The following is a 5,220-nucleotide window of genomic DNA, read 5'->3' on the forward strand; positions in this document are numbered from 1 at the left end:
AATATCTAAGATCACCTCTCTCTGGACCAACATCCTTTTTTAAATTAAAGTAGTAAGCCATTCAGTTCTGAGTATGCATCATTTCAGAGAGTATTTAAATAGTTCTATATCTGTTACATAAACATTGCATTTGAATTGTCACTTTGGTAAACCTTGAAATTGAATTTTCTCTTCAGAAAATTTCTTCAGGAATTTTCTCTTCTCTATAGAAACAGTATGGTACAATAAACATGGATATATTCCTGTAGTATGAAGATTCCAGGATACATTTGGTTGTGCTGTCTTAGATGGTGTGGTTCTTCCAACATGTATATGGATTGTTAAATTTTAGGAGTGAATACTCACATTCATTCAAAATCTCTACTGTTAGGTACTCCCAAGCACATGGAGTGAGATCTCTGCCTCTGCACTAATGAGGACAGGAACATATTTTATCTGCGTTCTGCAAAGTTTTAATGTGATCAAAGTTCCTCACACTTCAGTTGTGCAGTTTCAGCTGATGACTCTGCAGTCAGTAAAAGTGCTGAAGACTGTCTCATGGCTTTTGCAATCCTTTTTCTTCATATTTCTGCTCCCTCACTGGTGGCAGAAGTCCTGTCATCAGAAAAAGAACCTCTTAGCTTTCATTTAAGAGAGGAAAGAATTAAATAGCAAAAGATTAATAAAAACTGTTTAAAATCTCACGATTTTGGAATTACAAATAATGCTTTTAGTTACATAGCTTTCCCCCCTTTCTTTCATTGAACCCCATTTTTTTCTTTCAAAAATAATACATAAAGGAAAAACAGTGATGAAAGTAAAAGGATGCTGTCAGAGTTTCTAAAGTTTACTGAAGCTGCCTCATAAACAAATGGAGTGGTGTTTAACTTGAATGACCTCTCTCCACCAGGAGTATAATCAATAAGGCTTAGGCCACTTTACTTGTTACTTATTTTATGCTGCCTTATCTTCAGGCCTTATCTTCAAAATTACTAACATATTTCATATTTCCAAATTAAAAAAAAAATAAATTTGGAGAAACTATGTTTCTGTCAACTATGTATCCAAACCTACAAAACCCCACAGCCCAGAAAACCCATAAAAAAGGTAATTTGGATAAAACAAAGTCTACACTCTGCCACCCACAAAAAATGCAGAAAAGCATTCACACATGAATTACTCCAAGAAGCCCAATTTCAATGACATAAGCAAGGCTGGTTCACCAGACAACTTAGTGCTCCTGCTTATTGCTGATCACTGAGCACGTACTGCAGCAGAATGGAGTATGCCATCTTATATAGTTCACTGTATAAAAGGGTTCTTATGATTTTTTTATTGTTGCCACAGAAGCTATTTTCAAAAGTTTGAAAGGAAAATGAAGAATTCATAAAAAAGACAGACTTATCAAAGGTGATCTTTTTGCTGATATTAAAGCAGTAGGTAAGACTGCATGCCCTCAGCATAATTACAATTAGAGCAATTGTTCTCAAATTGAATTCAGATTTAGAGTAATTGTTTTCAAACTGTATTCAAATCAGAGCCTGGCTTTTTTTTTGCAGCTACCTTATTGTAATGAAAGATACTGCCTCCCTCGAAGTCTGGTCCTGTTTGAGACATTTAAAATACCTTCTGCATATTTTGAAGCAACAGCTTGCAAAGCAAACCTTGTGATGAGATGGTACGCATTCTTATCATGCTGAACTTTATTTTAACGCTTAACAGATTGTAGACAATTTTTTAGTTGTCTGTACATAAGGTTTCAATTTAAATTGCATTTTTAACAAAAGACTGGTTTTTTACATTATATTTTCCATTTTCAAAATGTCATTTTTGTTCAGATATCAGAAAGCGGGGGCCGGTGGCAGAAAGAACTCTGTCCAAAAAATCTTGCTTGGCTGAATTTTTGGATGCCAGTTCCTTATGATGTGTTTGCCATGTGAACAAAGCCTTTTCTGAGCAGAGTCATACTGCATAATCTGCAAACCTGAACAGTAACAGTTTATGATTTTATATGATCAATATCAACAAGCTCAGTAATTCATACTGGCAGCAACCTAAGATCTTCAAAATATATCTTCCTAAAGCATTATAGCCCCAGTTTTTGTTTCGTATACAACATTAAACATTTGATAAATGCCAGAATTCTCAATAGAGATTATATGCTTAATCTTGCAAAGTGCCTTTGAGAAGGTAGCAGGAGATACTTGGATTTACAGCCACTCAGCAGGATGCAGACTCAGTGCAGAGTAACTAATTGCAGAGTATGAGGATTGCATAATCTGGCCTGTAGTTTTAAACCCAGCTGAGAGGTCCATTTAGTTAAATCCTTTAAGAACAAGGAAAAAATAAATGTTTGGAGAAGAAAATAAAATTCTGGTTTGTAGTCTTGTACAAGCATTTAGCATAGTTCCTTGGCTTTCAGAAACATGCATTCTGCATTGGTTTTTTAAATTTTATTATAATCTGTTACTGCAGAATGGGGAACCCATGGAGGTGTTGCATAACATCTCTTGTGGCATATATGTTTGACAGTGGTCCACAGATTAGTAACGTGTTATCTCCTGGCCTTGCAAAATTACCTTCTGGACACCTTGCAAGACTTATTTCTGAAGTAATTCTAAATCGTGACTCCTATTTACCACTATTTCTTTTCCTGCTTTTACAATTAAAAATTTCATAGCCATAAAAAAAGTCTCCTCATTAAAGTCCTTTAATGTTGGAAAAATCTACTTAGAACCTAGCAAGTCTTGATGATTCAGCTTCAGATATTGAAAGCTGGGGTTTAACCATCCATGAAATGTATCTAAACTTCCACCTCAAAAGGTTTTCAGGCTCTTTTGACTGTTTGCTTCTTTTTCTCAGTTCTTCTCACATACATTTAATTACCTTTTCAGAATTTGAGTGGTTTTTATAAAAAGTAAACCTCCAGACAAGGAAACTGCTGGATCGTGTATGTCCTTTGGTTATTTTATTGTTTCAGTTATTAACAGAAATAAATGAATACTAAAGACTAAGCTTTGAGAACACAAAACTTTATTGTTAGTGTAAAGGAGCTGTAAAAGTACAAATTACCATCCAGATTTTTCTTCTGCATATCACATCAACTTTCAGAGTTTCATTTACTTCCGTTTTGTTATGAAAAATTTCGGCAAAGACCTTCCAGCTGAATAAACCAGCAATTTCCCAGTATCAGAGGTTTTATTAAACATAAGTTTAATAAAAGTATGGTTCAATATATGAGTCCTTGTTCCAAAAGAATTATCACAACTACCAAGTAATTACCTTGTGAGAATAAGTCAAAGTTTCTCTATGGAAGCAAGAGAAAAGAATTAGCTCAAGAGAGAAGAGGAAAATATGCTGGATGTTAATAAGTGAAGCAGATTAGTCTTAGTATGTACAATCTAAATAGAAATACTTTTTCTGAAAATTTCCTGTTTCCAAATGCAAAAAAATATGACAGCTATTTTTTTTTTTTAATATCCCCACTATTCTACTTTACCATTATTATCACTAACTTTATAATTTCTGAAATCTCTCACTTTTAATGATCTACCAAATCCATCCAGAGTACTTCGGGAATAATCTAATACTAGCACATTATTATGGTATGGCAAACTCTGGAGCACTGAAACCCTTAAAGGGCTGCTTGGTTTGCTTGACCGGTTCCTCTAAATTCTGCTTCCTCTTTGCCTTTCTCCCTTCCATTGCGTTGTGGCTTCTGTATTTTGTACTATGAGTATAGAAAAAATACCTTCCTTGGGAGTAGTTTAATAATTGTTTCCCTCCAATTCAGCATTAAGTGTGGGATATACTATTAGCAGATAAGAAGCCCTGAAGAGTTGAGATGTTATCCTGCAAAGGTATTCTTCATCCTATCTTCAGATTGCCCATCAAAGATAACTCAGAAGGATAAAAGCCAGTCCTATACAGGACATGACATCAAATCATTAAAAACAAATTGTCTCCATCAGAACCTCTACAGTTTCCACTGAGCAAGAACTGATAAAACTACAGCTAAAGTACTAGACTGGACTGCCCTAGCAGCTCCATTCACGCCAGCTGGCAGTGTTTAGTAATAAATTTCTATACAGACTTGCCACTCACTAACCAGTCCATGTGGATTCTAGGTGAACAAAAACTCTCTCACCAAGAGGTGCTACACACCAAACTGCTAAATCAGGTAAATCTAAGGTTTTCTTCCCACTCATTTCAGGGAGAGTTAACAGGAACTACAAATCAGTCCCTTCCTATCTAAAGGCAGTTGACAATTTCTCCTCTCCCTCTCCCTCCCTCCTCCTCTCTCTCCCTTCCCCCTCCCCTTCCCTTCCCCTCTTCTTCCCACTCCCTGAGATAAATCTCTTCAGACCTAACTGGTTCAAATAAAACAGCTTTGAAGTGCCAGCCACCTTGTTTCCCATTAAAAGCTGAAGATATCTACCATTCCTAAAAAAATTATCTGAATTGGATTCTTTCTCTGAATCCTATTGTTCTGTGCAATTTTAGCAGGCTGGAAGATTAACAAAATGCTGGGGGTTCAATCTCTCCTTACAGCACATTGCATCTTGAGTCCTCCTGTAACATACAGCAATGGCTTACCAAAGCAATCCTGTTCCTAGTCTTTTGCTGTTAGTTGTATAAACTGGGAGTTTTTATGAATGAAAATTTTATTCTGAAAGACTTTGTACTGGTATTGAAGAATATGGAACGCAGCATGAACACGTACAATCCTGGAAAATCAACGCATGGGGCATTTGTTCTACATAAACTCCTATAGCTCTGCCAACATCAGAGCTAAGATGATGTAAAGCCTTATTTGCAGTGACCTTTTTGCATCATTGATATAAAGCTTCTACGCGGTTCAACCTTTGCATTACTGAAGTAACCCTTTTCTTGACAAGAAGAAAAAAAGCAGTAATTATCCCAAAGTTTCTCTTTTGGAGAACACCACTTTACCAGATTTCACATTGCACACAATCAGAATTCAGTTATTTACCAAGGAACAATCAGAAATGCGTGTATACACATATCTGAGTGGGTTTACCATGTAACTACATATAAATACAGAATAAAAGAGAGTAAGCAATTGCACCAAGCCATAATCAAAGACCTCAGAAGCTTTTGCTAGAAATGCTCCTCCCTGGGCACTGTTCTACAAGCTGAGGGATTCAGAAAGACAGATGCGAAAAAGCCGCAACTCCCATACAGATAACCCAGCTGCCCTGGAGCCACTGACCCTCGAAG

The sequence above is a fragment of the Manacus vitellinus genome, unplaced genomic scaffold (genome assembly GCF_001715985.3).
Source record: "Manacus vitellinus isolate BGI_N305 unplaced genomic scaffold, ASM171598v3 scaffold_36_pilon, whole genome shotgun sequence".
Classification (NCBI taxonomy): domain Eukaryota; kingdom Metazoa; phylum Chordata; class Aves; order Passeriformes; family Pipridae; genus Manacus; species Manacus vitellinus.